Here is a 22,979-nt window from a genome sequence, read left to right on the forward strand (position 1 = left end):
GTTAATTTAATTTTGATATATGGGGTAATTATATTTCTGCGACTGATGAGACTAAATAGTCGAAATGTATCGTCGGAAAATTATAATTGCGAAAAAATAAATCTTATTTTGTCATATCTAATTATAGTTCGTTTAATTTGTTGACCTGGGTTTACTATTTATTAAGTTGTTGTAATTATACGAGCGTAAAAAATTGTTTTCAATTTATATTATAATATTAAATTTAAAGATTAAGATTTTAAAAAATTCTTGTATCTATTTTTACCAATGTTTTTAAATTTTAATCTTGGTTTATAATTAACTATTCATCTTTTTCTAAAATTAGAAAAGTTCTAAAATTAGAAAAAAAATGAAGAGCAAGTCAAATCGAGATCAAAGTTAATCTGCAGTAATAGAAACGGACATTTGACTAATAGAAACTTTGTTTTATAATTTTATAAATACGTGTGAAAGAATCGTGCACGAATTTACATTGTCGAAAAAATTTTTTTCTTACACGACGTACGATTACTTTACTTGGTCTTACATGATGATAGACATTTACATATTTATACAATATTCATTGGAATATTGGCGAAAGCCATCGTTGTTATAAACGTCAATTAAGTATCTCGTTGCTTATTACATAAACTTCGGACTTCTAGAGTTCGCGAGGCGCTGCGATGCTTTACGGTGCAAGTTACTTTTGACGTACTTTACTGATATTCGTAGCTTACCCTTTTATTGTTGGTTCAGTCGAATGGCAGGATACCCGGAAATTTGAAGGATAAAATACATAGAAGTTCTTTTTAGAAGAAAGGCGGCATCAAAGTTTCACTGACTTTAGAAGCGCGCGGAGCCGCTGCCTGCACATTACTAGAATAAGTAATGAGAATGAAGTCTCGCGGAAATGTTCCTTCCCACTTTTTACTGTAGCAGTCTTTTTTTTAGAGAACATCCCTAACAACATGTATTAGAATACGTGCGAAACAAGTTTTCTCAAGAAAACTTTTTGGGGCAAATACGTGTCGGCGAATGTGTGTACGTAAAATTTAATATTTATCCTACACCAAAAAAACCTATTAAATACTAAATAAAATCTAATTATAATTGATATTTAAAAAATTTTTTATGATGTACAATAATTACTGAAATATTTTATCGATCGTATAAAATATCTCCAATTTTCCCCGCCAACAAACTTATCTTATTAAGTGAAGTCTGACTCGCAGAGTAAAGAAGCTTCTTGTCTTCGCTTTCAGCTTCTTTGAAATTAAAATTAAGCTCTTTCTACTTGGCACGTAAACAATAACCTCTTAATTAACCAGTTTAAATATTCACGGAGCAAAAATGCCTTCAAGTTAAACGAAGGTATTATCCTATTTCGTTTCTAAACATTTTTTTCCCCGTGTATTTCGCGGAGGTCAATGGAGGCAAGTTACGATCGGGTCGTCGATCGACGTCGTAGATACTCGATAAGAACGCATGATGGCCAAGTGAACACGGAAGTAGCTTCGCCAGGGTTTAGAGGTAGCGAAGAAGGTCAGCGACATCAGCGGTACCGCGACCCTGCTCGATTCCTCCAGCGTGTCTCGCTGACCGTAGAGCTGGCACCTCTCGCCTGCAGAGAAAGAGAGACTGGTCTCTTCATCTTCACGCGGCACGTCCTTAGCCGATGAGTTTCCATTTCCTTAACTACTCATTGCCGCGCCGGAGGATAACCGTGAGCGAGCACGCATTGCAAAGTGGCATATTGGATGGAGGAAGGAATCCCGTATTCTTTCTCTTTTTTTTTTCTTTTCCTCTTCCTTTGGCGCGACGGGTATCCGGTTGATTGAAAAATCTAATTCAATTCGTGGCGTGGTGAGTGAGAAGCTCTTCAGTATGCACGGAGTATGCGGAAGCAAGGCGATTACCGTCGTATTATCCACCGGTCGCTTGAATTAACTTTGTTAACTTTATCTGCCAAACGTAATCAACGATTTTGATATTCATATTTTTTTAAAGAATTATTCTACCAAAATGTATATTTCAAATTTTTATCTGATAAATTTTATCTGTAAAATAAATTTCTTATTAAATATCGCGTTTCCATATCGCTAAATATTTTTGTTACATGAAGTTACTTTTGACATTATATTGATTTTTATTTATACTATACTTTATTCCATATCTAGTTTCTAAATGGAAGCTGAAATACAATAGCTATAATATATATATTTATATATCTCCTTCCCCGTATATCAGTTAGTCCGCATAGATCAAGATATATATTTTTATATTCTAAAGGATTCAATATTTATTTAAAATTCAATCTCTCGAGGTTGCATAACGTGATCGCTCAAGGGGGCTTGCAAAACGAAATTATTTAATTTCGTGTGAAAGATCAAAAGGTTACCAGTTCCCTTGATATATTTACGTCGGCTGCCGACAAAGCGTATTTCACTCGCAGGATTTTCTTTCCGCGACCGGCGTTTGTAGGCTTTAGCCACACATTCAAACCGTCTGCCGGAGAGTGTACATTACGGCTGTCCCCGAAGTAGTAATGGCTGAACCGGACACGACGTCGTTTGCAAACGTACAGCTTTGAAACTGCTACAAACCACAGTTCTATGAAATTAGGAATGTCCACGACATCCCTCCAAGCTGCGAAACGATGACGCGAGTGTCTTACTCCGGGCAATATTAGCCCCGTTTTATTACGCTTATTTCTACGATCTATGAAACATGCAGCGCTCCACGTCCTTTGAAGCGACGAGAGATTCTTTAACTATCTTCACACAAGAATGCATACAGAGTTATAACTGGATTTTATCGTTGTTATTCTAATTAGAGAGTTTAAATTACTTCAAGAATTCTCCGTCCATTGAAAGACATGCATTTGGAAAATATTAAAACGCAGTGAAAATAAACCGTCGAACAATTTGACGTTTCAAAAAAGATTATTGCAGAAACAAAATTGCCGAAAGTCCTCATTTTACACTCTATACAATTTTTCCTATGACTTTTTTTATTAGTTTTTTATTTGTTTTAATTTCGAATGTTTTGTTTCGTCGATTTTAAGATAAAACGCTTTAAACCCTCTGGATGTCGTGCAGCGCGACGTTTAATGCTCGGTATAATCAAACGTGTGTATTTTCACTAGAAACATGCAGGCATGTGCAACTACAATCGCACTATAACGCGGGAACGGAAATGTAACTAAACAAACGCACGTTCTGGGATCGCGTTAAGTGTTTGCACGGGTAGTTGGGTTGTATTATACCACACGGTTAGGACAAGCACGACACGCGCGTAACAACGTGAATTCTAGCCACGAGACAAATACTCCTACAATAATGACATCGATATTTTTGCAATGGGAATAATGCAAAATTCGCATCTTGAAATATGCAGTATTTCTATTTTCAATATTAAATAATAACGAAATTGTGAATTAAAAGATTGTGAATTATTTCTCTCATTATCAAACGCAATTTTAAACTGATCCATTAAATATGGTATAGAAACCATTATAATAAATTGTTCGTTTCGTTTAATGACTTACGGAAATTTTATTATCAATGATTTTGATTTAATCTATTATTTCGAATGATATTCAATGGAAATTTTATTTCCATTGAACTTGTTGCTCAAGTTAATAGTCAATTGCAAGTTCTTAATTACTCATCTTGATTTGATCCAAATTATGTCTCATTTAATTAAGAGTATGAATAAATAAAATTACATTTTGTACAAACTGCAGATAGAAATTACATGTTAAATTCGTAGATACGAAACTGTTTTACTTTACGTTAGTAATTTGCTAATTGCGTCAGAACATTAGCGTCTGTTACAAATTAATAACGTAATGGAAAATGATAAAAAATATTAATAAATTATAAAGAACGACGACGCTACACATTATTTAAAAGCTAACTGTATTTTTAATTTCCTACATTTGTGATGATTAAAAAGATTCCATTTTTCACATGAGAGCCAATAAAGAAATCAAGAATGCGATTAGTTGAAAACAAGTAACGCTGTTTGTCTGGCATTTTAAGAAATCTCTGAAGTCAGATTTAACCGCACTTTGATTGTCGAGGGCTAAACTTAACTTCAGTTTTAACGAAAGGTATAATTCCGCGCACGAAACCGATCGATCCATTTTACACAGAGCTCGCGTAGGCAACGATGGCGCATCCGTTACGAACGCCCGTTAAGGATGTGTTTCCGTTCGCCACGTGGCTCGGTTCAATTTCACCATTTCGCGTCCGTGTCGGCAGCTTTAATTATCGCTGCACGCGAGCCTCTGAGGCGTAAGGTCGGCGGGTGGCAGTCTACGATAAACTGGACCGACCTGTCGCTCACCTGTTCAGTTGGCGCTCCGGAATCCGTTCGAATTAACAAGATTGAGACTGCAGATTGTGTTACCGCTAAATGTCTCAGTGTTTTCTTCTTGTAACAATAAAGTTGTTATCTTAACAATCGTTACCTTTAACGAGATATTAATTCCAAACTTGGCAATGTGCAACCAATAAAATGCTCATTTGTTTGCCTTTTGTGATACCATTTTCTCGCTGCATCTTGAGATCCGTTAATGGCGGTATTTGTAGAACGATTTGAAATATGGTATGATTAGAGAGAGTTTGTGAAATATAATAAGATGAAATGTTGAAAAATTTGTAGGAATTTGTACAATTGTCGAATAATGAAATGAAGCGTACGAAAATTGAACTTTTTTTTTTACAATGAAACTATGAATAATAGTTTCGTTTCATTCGTTGGATCAGATTTGCTTCGTATAGTACATAAAATTCAATATTAACCCAGCGAATGTTCCATTATCTGAAAAATCGATTACCCAAGCAAACACTCGTCTTCCAATAAACTTCTAAAATCGATATCATCTCATCTCGCGCGCGCGCGTGCGCGTAACAGTTATATGTTTGAATAACAGTAATCCTTGAAAATATCGATATTTAATAAAAATAGTGAAGCAATTTTCAATACAATTTTAAATAGCAGCGACGTGAAGTATCATTCTTTCGTCTCACGTATGCATATTTGCATAACTAACAAAGAATCGTTAGTCAATAACTGTTTTATGAATATATGTACATCTGACCGCATTTATTCTGTTATTTGTAAATATAAAATGTCGAACCAAGTTTGGTTTATATATATATATATATGTAAACCAAACTTGGTTCGGCATTTTATACATATATATATTTTAATGTCATAAAAAACAGATTATTAGATAATTTTTTATTGTGGGCAAATACTTACATGGAACGAATTTGTTGAAATATTTAAAACTGTAGGTACTGATCTGAAAATAATTTTGTTAGACTACCAAAATAATTATGCAGGACATCATGCTTGAGTTTCCTTCACAATTATTTGATGATCCAACAAAATTATTTTCTATGTCTACCTAAATTTATAGATACTTCAGCAAAATCATTCTTTCTATGTATTGATATGAATTATTTGTAATCTTCAATTGCTTTCAAAAGTTCTTTAAATATTTTTGTATCGTTTACAGTAATTCAAATTTGAATATAAAAGTTTTTTTGCCAACGAACGAAAAGAAACTCGATCCTGAAAGAAGTTAAGAGTTGATCACTATTTTAAAGGTACGATTACGTAGGTATGGAAAAAAGAAGAGGAACGCGCAGTATGTAATAATACCATGTAGTAATCTATAATAACCAACGTTGGCCAGCGAATATTAGAGATGAAATCCTGATTTACGCTTGAATTTACATTTTAATTGCATTACGTTTGACAGCGGTATTAATTTTATTGAAGCGACCGACCACAGGAATTCCGATATCTTCGACGTGAACCATCGGCTTACGCGCCACCCTGTGTCCGTGTGATAGTGCGCCGTAATAGATCAAAGCGAATCTAACGCAAATTAATTGCTCGTGCGTGACCATGTCCCCCAAAGAATTACTACCGTGACTTGTGAAAGAAGAGACGTGTATACTATATGCACATTGTAGCTTTCGTTACAACGGACACGTCATCGCTGTAGCTCACGTCGACTCCGATAGGATAAAAGTGTGACACGTTGCGAGCGAATCGGGAAATAGGTACAGAGAAAGGTAATGGGGATGCGTATAAAGTTTTATCGGCACGATCCACGCCAGTAATTAAAACATTCGCGTAGGTCGGCAAATGCACGATGGCATAACGTAGTCGGAAAAGGTTAGAAACAATCGAATCCGGCGAATACGTAAAATGATGAAATATTCATGCTACGTAAACGACACGAATTATAGTTTTCATTTTTTGCCCGACAATCGAAGATATTTATTTTGCTGATACGTGTCATTAGTGCAATGCGCTTGTTGCAGGAATACTAAATTTTATAATCTTTCAATTTTTTAAATAATTTAGCGAACTCAATAAAACTTTATGCGCATTTTTCAGTCCTAAAAGACAATATTAAGTTACAATATATTCATTATGAATATATTATGTATTCGGATAATTGAAATAATAATTAAGAAAAAAATATATTCTGTTGTTTTCTCGTTTCTAATGATATTTAAAAGCTTTATTTATCATCACACACGTAACAATATTTTATTTAATTCTGACTATGCGTGAAAAACGCTGCATAAAATTTTATTATTATAATTAAATTTTAATTACTATACGAGAAGCAGTCGTTGCAGTAGCGTGACTTACAGTTTTGATAGTTCTTTTTTATTTTAATTTATTACGGATCTATATTAGTAAAATGCTACGTCCTGCAGCATACAAATTTATTTCACATTACGTAGATAATTAATAACCATGTATAAAGCATAGTTCCACATAGATCGCCATCTTTAATAACGGCAATATTATGGACGATGATGTGTATAAACGGAAATAACATTGATTCAAACAGAACATGTTTGCGCGACATACGGGCAAGAGAAGTTTGATCGCGGCAACATTATTGTGTTAGTGGCTATACAAAGTAATTACTTTTGATTATCGAGAAGAGGGAGGATTTCCGTCAAGGAAACATGCGATGGTCACAACAGACTGCCCGGAGGAATCGATAATAATAATATCTAACATGTGGTCGATGGTTCCTTTAAGCCTTATGGAAATTTCTTACAAAATAAGCTTGCATTAAATGCCTACTCGAACAATTTCGCATGACCTCGGGCTGTCGCTACAAATTGCATGCAATCAAAGATCCAGATGTGCCCGGATTATACTTTAATGTGGCTATTATATATTCCATAGTCCGGTAAAGCGACGTCCAGTAATTTTGGAACTGTCGTATTTAATCCTTAGGCTGTACGTTGGCGAGATGTATTCATGACTTATATGTTAATTTGCACATTTGTACTATTAATTGCCATAAATCGATTATTATTGCGAAACGTGAGCATGATTTATCGGATTTCATATATGTATATGGAAATCTAGCTCACTGTATATGCAAAGCATTAAAAGTAAAGATTTTCCAGGGAGGCAAGCAAGTAAAAATATTAAAAAGTAGTAACTGCAACCGGTGTATAAATGTGGCCATCAACTTTTAAAAAACTTAAAACTTTTTACGATTCGGCGGTTTGCTCACGGTTTGCACATGTATGCACATTTCGAATTTTTGTTTGCACTTTTGGTAAAAAGGTTATTAAGGAAATAATTTTGAGGAGGCTAATTTTACACTCTAGCCCTCCGACTATGAGCAAATTAGATTTAACTAGTCTCAATCGATAGATTTTTGTTTGCACATTCTGAACCAAGTCGATTTTTCGTTTGCATTGTAACTGTAATTTGAATTTATCTACCTGAGTCGATCGAAACTGTAATACTACTCGAAACTGTTCATAACTTTTGAACTAAATGTGTGCAAATATGTTATATAATATTACTAGTTATATTTAGAAAATATTTTGGCAGATGCACAGTACATAAATTTCCTGTGCGATATCAAAACTCTCTCAATCTAATAACTCTTATATAATAACTTTGAACATTTGAAACCTGTCGCGCGATATCAGTCTCAAATTTTATCGGACAAAATGCGACATGCAACGTAACGATAAGGCACAATAAGGAGTGACTCGAATGAATGACAGAGCCGCAAGCGAATGCTGTAAGATGGCTGCTAATTAATGGGGGCATCCATCTGACGTCGTCTTGTGCTACTCACGGGCCGCTCTCTCTCTCTCTCTCTTTCTCTCTCTCTCTCTCGTTCTCTCACCATGGCTGGTTACAAGGCCTTAACATCGTTGCACAGGCGGGACCGGCTGCCTGCCTACATCAGCGACCAAAACGATTTGTAATCCAGCTAACCGTGCCCAAAGATTGAGAGAGTCGACTCGGTCCCGCGGCGCGCGTTATAAATTACCCTCGGTTTCGTCCCTCGCCGGTCCCACTTACACTCCGCAATCATTGATATTTCGATTAGGTTTATTTATCGTAAAAAGAGTAGCTTTGCTTCGATTAATCGAGATCGAGAAGAAAAATCAATTCAATTCAAATTTCTACATTTTTACTTTACTGGATCAATGAAGCTTTTAAATATAAATTTTTTTTCTTCTTTCTCATATACACTCAGAGAATAATATCTTATATTCAGAGACAGGTATAATGGAAACTGTGAAGGTGACGACAACTATACACATTTTATATGTAAAATTAATGCATGTAGTTGAGAGAGAATAAATTATAAATTACTTCTAAAATAGTTTTATTACCTGTAGTTTATTCAACTACAGGTATATTTTAATTCTGTACATACAATTTATACAATTGTTAGGTATGTAGTTGAAAGAAAATAAATTATAAATTATTTCTAAAATAATTTATTCAACTACAGGTATATTTTAATTCTTCTACATAAAATTTGTACAATTTTTTACACTTTTATGGTTGCTATATACGACTATATATTTTTCTCTGAGTGAGTATAATATTTTGCGTGGGGTGTTTTTTTTATAGATAAAGGTTAAATGATTTAAACATTAAAGATATGATTGTCGGTGTTACTAACTTATTCGTTGTAAAGGTAATTTTTATATCTTTAACTCTTATCGTTATTAGAAAGATTGAACATTAAAAACTTTTTAATATGTAATGTACTTGTTATGTACATTCAGAGAGAGAAAGATTTCTTTGATTCAAAGAAATGTTTTTCATCATTTTTTGAAATTAAATAAAAAAATGTATTTGATTCCAAAAAATAATGTTTAAATCAAAGAAATTTTTTCTTTAATCATATAGCAAGAAACATTTTTTTGACTCGAAGAAACTTTTTTCTGAATGTATGTTTATACTATGGTTTAATAATACTTTTTACTTTATAAACTTATCCATCACGTAAAAATATGTTCTCGTGAATAATTTGCAGTTCAAGTTTGTTCACACATAAACTGTGTAGCTACTTTTAAATATATGAAGCATTACATATACAGTTATTTTAATCGATAAATAATTAAAAGACCACTGAACATGCTATGATTAACATGCAGTTGTAGTTGACCATGTTTGCATTTCTTATCTCTTGTACACCTCTAACATTATATATACATTATATTTTGCATAATACGAGAGACTTGTGCAAGTTAATTATTACATCTTAAGGTATAATTGTTTTTTTGCATTTTGCAAAATGCAATTACAAAATATCGCGATTTTTAATAACGACATGAAATTGTACATTCGTTTAATTCGCAGAAAATACATTATTATTGCATGCTGCTGCTTTTCGAAATATATACTTGGTATCGACAAATAATTTTCCTCTAGGCACTTTGTCTTGTGTACAATTCGGGGATTTGAAGCTTCAAACTTGGAGCTTTCGACTAATTGACACTGACAAGACATACAGGAAAGATCTAGGCTCAAGAGACTTCGTATTATGTTACTTAGCTCAAACTTGTAGAGGAAACGCATTATCAGGGTAATCTTCTCTCGCTGGCAGGTGCTCGAGCGATATTGTTAATACTAAAGAATGACGCGCTTGATATAATGAAAATCCTGTGTTATCCGGCATGCGTTTGATCTTTATGGAGTTTAATACTAAATACATGAAACTATTTTCTGCAAAATCCGCGACCTTTGCCTCGAAGGATTGTTTTCCGTGTGTGTGTGTGTGTGTGTGTGTGTGTGTGTGTGTGTGTGTGTGTTTTGTGTGAATTTTGCACATTAAACTCTAAACAATTTAAAACTGTAATTATGTCGGTTTTTAATTTTAATCTAATTGACTCGCTTGCAACAGGCGTTAATGAATGAAAAGAGCTTTTGTATATGGTTTCCATGATTTGGAAATACATGTATTTGATTTAAATTGGGCATATATTTACGCGCAGTTATAATCGCATTATTATCGGGACATATTTCTAAGTTTCAAAAATCAAATACGTAATACTTTTGTAAATACTGATTGATACCCGCGTATTTGCATTGTACGGTACCACAATAATGAAAAAGCAGTTTAATTAAATGATTCCGACTGATTAAAGCGAATTTTGCCGCTTATGCGTATTGCGCTCATCCATGCAGCTTATTAATTCGTTTTAAACATTGGATTGCTTTAACCGTCGAGGTTTTAGCGGTTTAATGGAAAGCATTTATAGTCGCTCATTATTCGCGAATCAATCTATTTCTCGATTAGCTTCGCCGACGCATATCAGCGCTCACAGTGCAAATTGAAAATTATCAATTTGGTGAATTTACGATACAGAGAGATACTTCTTTGGAAAATGGTTAAAATGAAGTGGTGGTATATTCTTACTGGAGTCACAAATAATTGTAATCAAAATCATCTTTTTTGTTATTATTCTTTTTTTCAAAATATTTTAAAGCAATTTCAGAAAATTAAACTCTGTACAGTTAATAATACAAAAATTGAAACCAGTTTTTCTAATCACAAAAGTACTCACTGTTAAATCTGATACGCACAATGGTGACACATATTTTATTGTATTAAATAAATTATTGCCTATAAAATTTAAAAATAATAAGATCAAGACAGACGTTGTAGTATAAAGGCGCTAATAAATTTCGTTGTATAATTTTATTAACGTCTCGGGGAGTAATTATTACTGGATAGTTTCGCAAGTATAGTCCATTTATGAATTGTAAATGAAAACGTATTACACACACATACATACACATGTGTGCGTATGTATATATACAATATATATATAAAATTTTATAGATATATGTAAAATCGTCTGTCAATTACATTATTTAGCTACCGATAATACGTTAATAAAACATAAATTATTCATGGGACACCGTATTGAATTACTTATACGACGTTGATGCCACCGGTAAATTAATTCTACTCCGTGGAAAGCGCAGCGAAGACCGCGTTAATAGGAAATCCGATCTATGAGAAGTTCGTAATTCGTTTTATGCCAATTATCGAGCATAGCGTACTTTCGTCAAAATCTTACGAGTCTCATATAAACGGTATCCGAGCACTGTAGACATCGATACATCATTTCATATTACAAGCATCGCTGCATATTTCATCCTTATGCAAGAATAGCGTTTACTTATTAAGCTTTATCAGTGTTACGTGAGTATCAATTAATTATCTATTGTATAATAATTAATCAATTTTCCATTAAAAATTATACTATACAAATATAAGAGAATTGTTCTGAAAAATTAAAAAAAATTATATTTTAGAATTATACTATCTTTCCAAAATTTGAACAAATTTATTGATATTTTTAAAATAATAAAATTTATATTTTTTATTTATATAAATTCATAAGCATAATTTTGTTCTGATTGTGAGTGTGTTGTCTGTGTCTTGTCTCAAAATCTAAAGTATTATTTTTTTAATAATTAAAATTTTTTTAAGTAATTTTATGATCTTCGCATATCATTTTGAACTCGAGATTAAAACGTACATAAAGTTAAATTTATTAAAATTATGAAATATATGAGAGAATTTTGCTAATTTGTTCAGATCGCGGACTGCGTTTTGCCTGATTATTCCACTTGAACATATAGAAGTTATCGCATCGAGTTCATGCCAGTTATCCTTTTTGGTTACTTCAACTAGCTCAACTACGGCTCGCGAAGACCGCACATAGCCCCGAAGTTTATATTGGCTTAATTGGTTTTAAAGCTGAAACTTTACGCGGACTTTTCCGTGCGGAAGTTCCGCTATACGCGTTATATCGCTTTGGCAATTTCGGACGTAACGCTGCCCGAAAGGATCATTACATTAATGCCAGAATCTTATAAGCGATATCTTATTGTTAGTCTAACAAGTGAAACAAGTTTTTTTGACGACATACCTACTTGATCGGCAATAACTGTTCCAAGTATCGTGATAAATGACTTATACGAGAGAGCTTTCTTATTATATATATATGGAATAGTTTGATATTTTGTTTAAATGTTTGAACTCTTATGTGATTGTAGTAAATTATATAATGATTGAATAATTATGATATTATATGAGAGATAAAAAAACAATAATATAATTATTAACTCGCTATTGGCAATGTGAAAATTTCACCTTTCATCCACAACCTAGATTCTTCGAATTTCAGATTTTTTATTGTTCTGGAATGTATAAAAATCTGAAAAAATTCTATATAAAAATTCTTACATACTTATAAAAGTTTTAACAACGAGTTTATATCATAATAGAAGTCAGATTGTATAATATTTTACTTATTTTCTAGAGATTTAAATTTATTACTGAAATTTATGTAAATATAAAAATTGATTGTGACTTTGAAGTCCAACAAAATTGCTGGTGGAATTAAAAAGAATAGGAAAACAAATTGATTTTTAATTTATTATTTGTAATGCATTGTCAAAATATATCACGCGTTCAAATATTACTGGTAATAAGAGTAGAAATGAAATAACTCATTTTTCTCAAACTTTTTTTAACGGATACAGATATGATTTAAAGCTTGTATTCCATGTGAGTAGTATATGTGTACAGAACATCGATATCTCATAATTTATTGACTACTAAACAGTCTATAGCTGGGACCATGTCAAGTCGCCTTTTGGCAGTGATAGACAGTAGGACGATACACGTGTCACTGTCCGAATACCGGTAACTAACTAAATCCGAATCGATGCAACAGAAAATGGATTGCGAGTTTGACGTAGTTGACAGAATTCGCCGAAGTGGATTATCCTACAAATATATATAGGATTTGTATTCGCTGACTTTTACGTTTGCATTGAATTTTTAACCCAGTTATACGATTCTTTATGAAAATCATAGGAATTTGATTATAAGAGAAAGATGTAATAAGACATAGTGATATGCGACGCTGTTCATATATAATATATTTGAGAATCTAAGTATACTCCTTTAATCAATAATATAAATATTTGTGGCTATTTCTGAGAAATCTATGCGTGACATAACGATATAGGCGCACATAAGTTTCTTTGCTTTATATTTTATGTCTGATTAGATTTTTATGATAAAAAACGTGGATAAAAACCGTGATTTTCCTCACAGGACTGATTTCCATTATTTTATGTGAAAAATCGAGATTTTTTTCCGTGAAGACATTATTATACGCTGCATATGAAGTGGAAGTTAGAAATGAAGAAAATGTGAACTCGATCGACGATCAAATATCGAATGGAAATACGACAGTGCGGGATTATTATTATAGGCAGGATAGAGGTATCTAGAGTGTACATTTCAGTATGTTGAAGAGCGGCTATGAGCATATATTTTATATCGCTCCGTTATATTGTATGAAGAATATTTATCACGATGAGTTGCAATCTTTTAATTTTTTATCTTAGTGTATTATTACTTATAAGCAATTTATCATACTTTTTGTTTTTTTTAATCAAAGAACATGATTATTAGATACTTAATATTTACCTGAAGAAATCGTATATGTATAGTCATATACATTGTTATTATTAAAATAAAACTTTATATATTTTGACAAAGTCAATACAAATAAATATCTAATTCGGTTAAAGCGGGTCTTAGTCTTATATTAATAATATATTTTTTTTTATTAATCTTACAATTTTCAGTTTAAGCTGAACAAACTATGTACCGATTATTTGTCAGTCTTGAAACATCCGCAAACATTCATTTAATTATTATTTAAACTACATAAAGTTAATTAATTGAATTAATTTTACAATTAAAATAGCATATATTCGCGTTACATCTAATTACGAAATATAATTTAGTTTTATCAAATTTTTATAATAATGAAACGAACAATTTTTGAATATTTACTATTAAAAATCGTGCATTTATCAAGATCACAACTACAGTAAACATAAGAAATTATTTGTCTTATAAGATAAATAATGAGTGATAATGATAATAATTATGAGGGATAATAATTATGAATATACTCATGCTAATAAATCTTACGGTTTTCTACAATATATAATTCGGTATAACTTCCGATGCAAATACATCTATGCCCGTTTCTGCCAATATATAATAGATTAACTTTGATCTTGATAATCTAACACTTGTTCTTTATCTTTTTCTGAGTCTAAGAATCAGAAAAGGATAAAGAGTAAATTAAACCGTGATTAAAGTTAATCTTACGTAGAAATGGATATTAGTCATCTAGAGAATAAACTCACGAATGCCACACGATTTATCCACAGAAATAGTGGTCGATACTGTTGATAGTGCAAATATACGCATTGTTCGTAGTAGTCAATCTAACGAATAAACGGGTCGCAGTTGTTTAAAGCCATAATCAAAACTGGTATTTACAATTCGCCGAGTGTTACATAGATTGGGATTAATTTCACTTCTCATTTGCATGATTTGCGCATGATATTTACATTCTATACTTTTTACGCTGATACGTTCATGCAACGCAAATAAGAGCGAAAGCCTATGTCGCGTTTCATGAATGCCCGCTCGCTTGCGCTAATATAAAATGCAACACACGACATTTTCGTTATGACACATACATGCACTTTGGTCACATTCGCTGGTATACCCTCATTAACGCAGCTTATAATCGGATCAGATTAATTATAACATCGTAATACCTCGTGCGCGGTCGAGTAATAGAAAAATATACTTGCGTCTACGGAATATTAAGCGTCTCCCACGACGAATCGGCGCAATGCGGATCGTCGTCGGGGCAGATTATTATTCCAATTGCGTCTTTCCGACGGTAACGCCTCGGCTGAAAGGAACAGGAAGGGTTACGGAGCAGCTGGAAAGCTTAATTTGTCGGGGATATCCGCGGCTTTAATACATATTTATAAAGCGCATTAGTGTCGGCTAAAGAATATTCATGAAAACCTTGGCGAGTGCCATCCGGGACATATCCGCTTCCATTTTCAAGAAAACAGAAGTAATACACTGAGACGAAGCCGTAAGCCGTTGTAGATGGGTATAACTTGTAATTTTCTTTCGTAGAACTTGCAATCCGGACCCGTTATCTTGCCGGAACGTGCCGATGAGAGACAAACTTCTGTCACCGTCATTTGTATGCAAAACGAATGCTTAGCGATGGTATAAAACAAAATTTGAAGAAGGTTTAAAGAAATTGTCTTTCAAGCAGAGAAAAATGACCCGGCGATGTCAGTGTCGTATTTATAATAGAGATTTTTAAAGATTTTTAATATATATATATATATATATATATATATGTATATATATATATATAATTTTATATAAGATTTTATATAAATTTTATATAATATATAATTTTTTTTTGTTATATAAGATTTTATATAATTTTATATAAAATATATATACATATATATAATTTTATGTAAGATCATTCCTTTTTGAAAAGGTTAATCATTTTACATGAATTATATAAGGATATGTACATCGCGAGAACTCTAAATTATGCTGCCCTTCGCGGTCCCTTAAGGTGTCCCACACTGCGGATAAAATTTTTGAATTGAATTTAACGACGATTTACATTTTTAAATGGGATTATTTGATAACATTGAAGTGTAACGTAAATATTTGCATGTGTGCACAGTTAGGCTTTAAACGTGGCATCAGAGGGATTTACAAACACGCGTTCGGACCTCTTGCCGAGACGTCAGAACGATCTGCTATTTCCTGAGATCCGCATGATTGAAGTGTGGAGCTAAGGAGTAAACGGATGCATACACATACATATACGCGCGCGCGCACATACACACACACACACACACACACACACACACAGATATCTACGGGGAGACTCATACAGAAACACGCGTTTCCTCTCACCGTCCCGTTAGAATCGCGGTAGCAGCTCCTCCCAGTCTTCCGTCTGACAAATTATCTCTTAAGCACCTAAGTAGTTTTCCGCTTCGTAAAACAAGAAACAACACTTCAACTTTCAATGAGTCCTGCACGCTGCCGCGTCATCCCAACTTGCTAAATGTACCTACGTCGGGCATGAATGCAGTCGTCCGTAGATCGAGTATCGGCGTTCTCGTTCTCCTTTTTTCGGAACTTTCGAAGGTCCGACGGACGTGCGCGTTTTCATGTACTATGTTTAAACAAGAAGCCTTGCGCCACACACGTAGCTGTCGCATATGTACGCCGTTTATTGCCGTTACTGTAAACCCGAGTTACTTGTGACGCAGCGCTTTTTCCTTTTAATTGCACAGCGCATTGCCGTGCAATTAAATATCGCTACGGAACTAAGGCGATTATAAAATTCGTCACACTGTTTTTAGCAATCGAGCGATTAAAACGGAACTAATCGTAAGATGTAGTACCGTAAAAAATCGTTGTATGTACACTATTGTGGTATACGAAAAAATATTTAAATAATACGTGGAATTATTTATAATAATCTATACTGTTGTTAATTATTATTTTTATATTTTTCTTATTTCAAGATCTTATAAATCTTATATTAATATTAATGATATAAAATAATATATATACACTATATTATATTTTTGGCTTGAATAAATTTTAATTTAATTCAATTTTTTGTTACAGGAGTGGATTTTACATGTTCTACATTTTACGTGAGTAACAAACTTATATAATAATAAATATAAAATAATAATAAGTATATACTAATAATAATAAATTCTTCAAAATAAATTTTTTTTAATTAGTTAGAGAGTGATAAATTGTACAGTTTCTGCGAACTTAGGGATTTATATAATATTTAAAGATGTTAGTTTACAAATAAATGTATCTATTTTGCTTGACATTATATTGCTTACAAATGGATTTATGTATTAATGAAAGAACGTATTATTCGATAATACTGGGAATAAAATCAGTTGTCATGCAAAATTAAGGAAACGACACTGCGTCATAGCCATTTCCAGACTTACGTATCATAAGATCGCGAAATCGTTTGCCTCATGCGAAAACGGCCAATCGATTCTCCAGTTCCGCTTGCAAACACGTATTTATTCGCGACACTATAGTCGACCATATCGTAAAGCACATAAACGCAAAGAAGCGTCGTTCCGTTGTTGAAGTAACAAGAGGCGCGGTATCATTTCGTGGATATACGACTTTCGTAACACCTCCGCGAACGCGCAGTTTCCACGACGCTGGAAAGTTTCGCTCGACTTAAGCCCGGGCCCTCTGTCTTTTCCCTTTCTCTCCAACGCGCATAGCTACCCGGCACAAAATCCTTATCCAGCCATCACAAAGTTATCACGAGACTCTGGGCTAGAGAGAGCAGATCAAGTAACTTGCAGCCAACACGCTGCAAGAGATCGAACTCCCTCCGACTGCTGCCTTCCGTCGGCGTAGATAAAGTACATACACCAAGTAACTGTTCCTCTTTCTAACGTCAAATTTTTCTTTCGCGTGATTTATGTCTCGCTAAGTTGTGTCCTTAAGTACAATATCGTGGAAATGCCGCGCGATGTAATAAAAAGCCCGATTAATTACCCCAATTAGTAAAGTCATTTATATCAACGTTCTTTAAAGAATGCTTTTATCTTGAGCGAAGTGGTTTTTTTCTAAAAGTACACTTAATTTCTAAAATTACTGGTATTATACACTGAGAAAAAAATATTCTAAATTTTAACGAATACTGGCTGAATAATACTGAATGTAAACATACATTTATTTAGAACAAAAACCATTAATTTGATTTAACTCCTTTTTTATATAGTAAATATTTATTTACTATATAAATGTCAAGTTAATACTATTCAAAAGTATTTGTTAAAATTCAATATGTTTTTTCGCAATGTATATAAATACTTCTCTCAATTTTATTACAATTTAAATTATTTTTGAATATTAAGAAAGCTGTGAAAGTATAATGTTGATATGTAAAATATCGGAAATTACATGTTTCTTTTTTTTTTATTTGGATTTAAAAGCGCGAGACATTCTCTAAAAGTGCATACGCAAATCAGTGTCACTCTCTCGTAAGTTTTTGCTAAACTGGCAAAATTTATCGTCGTAATAAGGATCTCGTGCGCGCGAAAAATATGTACCGCGATTTGGCCGGTCTGGTTAGCCGTGAAATTTTCCAGATTTACATAAGAGCTCTCATTTGCATGAGCTTATTAAATTTTTAGCATCAGCAGTAAAACATCGTTATGTGTGGACTACGCGGTACTACCGACAGGTGGGCTTAATGCGTTTTAATACAAGGGTGCCTCTTTACGAGTCGAGAGTGCGAGCGCATGGAGTTTGGACGAGTCCTCCTTTATACATATACAGTCCAGCCTTAAATTTGCGTAATGACAAGCTCGCCCTTTCCTTCTTCGTTATATCTTGAGGCGGCTCGACTTAAATGCGCATTTCCAATGAAATTTGATGCAATTCCGATCTCAGCGCGGTTTCGCGACCGCAATGCAAATATCGTCGTCCTCCGGAATGAGGCGACGAGAGAAAGGAGTGCCGCATCAAAGATCAACTCCTTTGTCCCAGTCGCTGGTGCTTCTCTCGCTTCTCGTGGAACAATAAAATCAAGGAGCGCGATTCTTCGCAGAACTTAAGGGAGTAAATTTAAAAGCGGGAAAGTAAAATTTGCATGGGAGCTCGTCGCGCGCCTATTTCTTCCAGGTTATTTCATGCAGGACTAGGGAGAATGACGAATGGACTTATATATGAGGGCACATGACGATATTTTTGATAAATAGTCCTCTGAGTACGTAAAAATTGAACGATTTAAGCTATTCGGTTGGGGTAGATTCGCCATTTGAAAAATATGATCGTATGAAGATCCTTCTATTTCGTAAATTTAGAGACAAGTAATATTCCTTCTTATTCGAGGTAATATTTTTCGCAATTTATTTACAGTTTTTTTAATACATTAACAACTTTCTAACAGGATGCCAAATTGAGCACCAAATTATTAAATTGCTTATCAATTTAATTTGTGATATTATTATAGTAGTTTAATTTGCTTTTTATAAGTCCGAAAAATAATTTCGGAGCGCAGTTCAAATGACTACATATTTAGTACTGTATATAAATTCATATAGAAATTATTTAAAAAGCATCTGAGATCCAGCTTTGATACCGTAATAGGCATTAAATTCTTACTTGTTGAATATTCCATAAATTCTATTTCATAAATTTAATTAGATACGAATACGATATATTAAATATTTACTTTCCAAATTAATACATCAAGACTCGATTTCTTTATGTATCATAGTTCAATTATTTTCTGTTTCTTCATGGGTATTTCAAAATATACTGTTTAAATCAGCTTTTTGTTTTTTACATTATTTTATTTATAGTTTTGATATTTTTGTTTTTCTCACGAATTCCATTTATTATTTTTATCAGCTAATAAGCATTATATTTTTATTCACATTCCTTTTTTGTCGCAAAACAATAACGAATTTTTAAGCAATTAAGAACGACAAATATTAATATTGCAATGAATGTGGCATGTCATATGAATGTAAATGAAATTGCTATTTTTAAATTATTATTAATAAATTAGTCAAATATAATTAGCTTTTTTTGGTTAAATTATATGGCACGTTATGGGATTCCCCTCACATCTTGACCTTCCCATTACGTACCGCCATATGCCGCACGCATTGTACTCGCGCAAGAATTACAGCCCGAAGTTTCCGACGTAAACCATCCGCCTTAAACATGCATCACCTCCGCTGCCGCGTGTATATTAGGCAACGATTTGCGGATTAGAAACTTTGCTCGAGCGAACTTGCCGGGACACGCTGGCGGACTACGTAACTAAGCAGCGGCTAAGGAGCCCGACGTACTCGGGCCTATGATTACATTCTGAATTTGTTAAACTGCCGCTCTTCCTCCCGAGTTTGACGCACGCCATCCCGTCACCTGGCAAAATTTATCTCAGGCGCGATAACGCGCGTTTTTATCGCACCTCTAATTAACTCTACAGCTGCCCCCAATTATTTTTATGTACCTACATGTTTTTTCGCGGTTGTAAAATGCAAATAACTTTTGGGGTATGATAACGTTTTACAATTATTTTAATTTCTGAGAACATTTCGCACGTTTTTGTCCATGTTTATTATTACATTTAAACATGTTCTGAAATGATGATTTGATTTACTTCATTTAACATTTTTACATGGATAGAAATAATGGGCTATGATATCATTATAGCGAAAGTTTTACTAAAAGATATCTCCGTTTTTTTGTTTTAATTTTCAATGTTTTCTACTTTTTTCTTTGTATTCTCTCTTTTAGAAGGAATCTGCAAATTTATATTTAATACGAACGTCTGCAAAATGTAAAACCGTCCCAATCTTCCAGATATTCTTAAGATGTCTTTTATTTTAGAATACTTTATATATGTTGGTGTTTTAATTCTGTATAAATGCACACACATAAAATTCTGCAAACGCAAGATATCTTTATATTTTTACCCCGAAGAAAAATATAGTGAAGCAACTTTGATACATGACGTAAACGTTAAAAAAGCATCTGTTTCTCTGAAAGATCCGGTTTCTCTCTGATAAATTCATGAGTATGTACATAAGAAAAAAATGAAGATGAAATCATGGAAGTTCTTCGGACAACTTCGAACGATACCGCGCTCAAGGGGGCTCGATACAATGTATCGCGTACAATTTACCGCCTGCTTGAACTTTATGAAACTTGCCGCCGCAAGGAGGTAACCCTGGTAGTGCCGGACGAGTTTCGAACTAGTTAACATTTCAACTGTACAATATTCCATCTTTTGCGACGCGACAACGCGTCGTTGACGGCGGTTCGCCGCACAGCGGCTCGAAAAATATACGCGGTCTTGCGCGGGGAGTAAGTAATAAAACGCGTGAACGCCCGCGAACAGTTTCCCGCCGCCGTCACCGCTCACTGAAACCAATAAGCGAGTCCCAACTCTTCATTAAAAGTCTACAAAGCCCGGCGAAGCGCGACGTCAGTCCGCCGACGTTAAAGTCGCGAGAGAGTTACTCTCTCCTTTTCATTCTGTCCACCATCCCCTTCACCCAGGTAACCCAACCTTGCTCTCTCTCTCTCTCTCTCTCTCTTTCTCACACACATTTTTCGTCCCACCCTCTCTTCCGGTATAAACCTAGAATCGGGATATTAAAAGTTATTCCGGGCCGCCGAATAAAATATCCGAACTTTTCACCGGCGAACTTTCACCGGCGGCGATGGTCCTCCATTATACCACTGTGCTCGCGCGAGGACGAACGATAGTTCAAGAATGGGAGAGTTTTTCGTGGGACGAGTTGGCTGGGAATGGCTGGAACGGCGACTCTCACGGAAGGGGGTAGACTTCTTCATAAGCCTTAAATGAATCTTCTGCTCTCGGGCTTCTGGTCGCCTCGCTTACTTTACGCCGTCGTATATTCTTCCAGTTGGGTCTTATCGCGCGACGTAACTGGGATTACTTTCGCGGAAAAATTCCTTGGAACTTTGCGTCGGTAGGAGGATGTGACTGCAGGATGTGACTGCACTCCGCTCCGGCATAATTCTACCACTGTGACTCGCACTGTCGGCACGTGCTGCGCGCAAACGTTATTGGACCGGGGAAACGTGTAATCCACTTTTCTACCAATAAATGATTATTATTTCAAAGCCACGTTAGTTTATTATTATTGTTATCGTAATGTTAACTACTACGCGTTCACTCTTCACTCAAAATTGCAGACATCGCGTATTTTTTCGCAGCCAACCGTATCGCAAAATATGCGATTAAGTTAAAACCGTGGAAAGTTATCAATTTTAGAGTTCAATTGATGGCGTGATTGATGTTGGTGCATGGACGAATATGCCACGTGCAATATTAGACCATATATACATAGTGGTTCATGGATGAGTGCTTCACGTGCAATATTGGACCCTACATACACAGTGGTATCGTCTAATATCGTACACCGAGCATTCACCCATGCACCAATTTCACTAAACACTAATAGCCATGTAGCAGCATATGTAGCAAAGTAGAAAATAATTTACATCTCGATGTTTGCATTAACGTCATATATTTCCTTTATTGATTTATCTCTTTGATTATCTCGTTGTTTTGGCCTCTTTGATCACATTCACAGTGCACACTCGTAAACTTCATATATACTACAATATAATTTGTGTATTAGTTATGCAAGGCATTGTGCAGGAATTGTTATAAAATCCTTTTTTTTTTAAATTTTTAAAAATTTAAACTAAATTCAAGTCGAAATTTTGAACCTTAATTTTAGGATGTATGTAGATTCTAAAGATTTATAATCAGGACATAATATGTGGACTCTAGAGATTTATAATGAGTTGTAATCTAATGAATTGAACTCCTACGTTGAGCCTGTAAATGGCAGTTATCGGAAAATTTCCTATTTTTAAGTTCCAAAGAAATTTTCTAAATAGAAGCTGTAGATTAAGTAATATATAAAAGAGGTTCTATTTGATTGTTCAGGTATCAAAAGCAAGTTTATAAGGTTTAATTAAAATTGAAAAAGATTCAAAGTAGGACTAAAATTTCGACTTGGGATGACTAGTGTAGATATAATGGCCCCTCTTAATATCTCCGCTATTAAGCACGACTCTAATATGCCAATTCATAATAATCAGCATTTATTATAACGTATTTTTATTTTCAAACATTTTATATATATATATATATATATATATATATATATAT

At 33.9% G+C, this 22,979-nt stretch overlaps 1 long non-coding RNA gene across 1 annotated transcript in view; it reads left to right on the plus strand.

Moving 5' to 3' along the window:
- The window catches only part of LOC108751225, a 68,714-nt gene extending 51,800 nt beyond the window's left edge, over positions 1 to 16,914 (plus strand). Inside the window, exon 3 of the long non-coding RNA XR_001939472.1 lies at positions 16,886 to 16,914. This is a non-coding gene — a long non-coding RNA (uncharacterized LOC108751225). The remainder of the gene's footprint in view (positions 1 to 16,885) is intronic.
- Positions 16,915 to 22,979: the final 6,065 nt, after the last annotated feature.

This window comes from Trachymyrmex septentrionalis, unplaced genomic scaffold (genome assembly GCF_001594115.1).
Source record: "Trachymyrmex septentrionalis isolate Tsep2-gDNA-1 unplaced genomic scaffold, Tsep1.0 scaffold42, whole genome shotgun sequence".
Lineage (NCBI taxonomy): Eukaryota > Metazoa > Arthropoda > Insecta > Hymenoptera > Formicidae > Trachymyrmex > Trachymyrmex septentrionalis.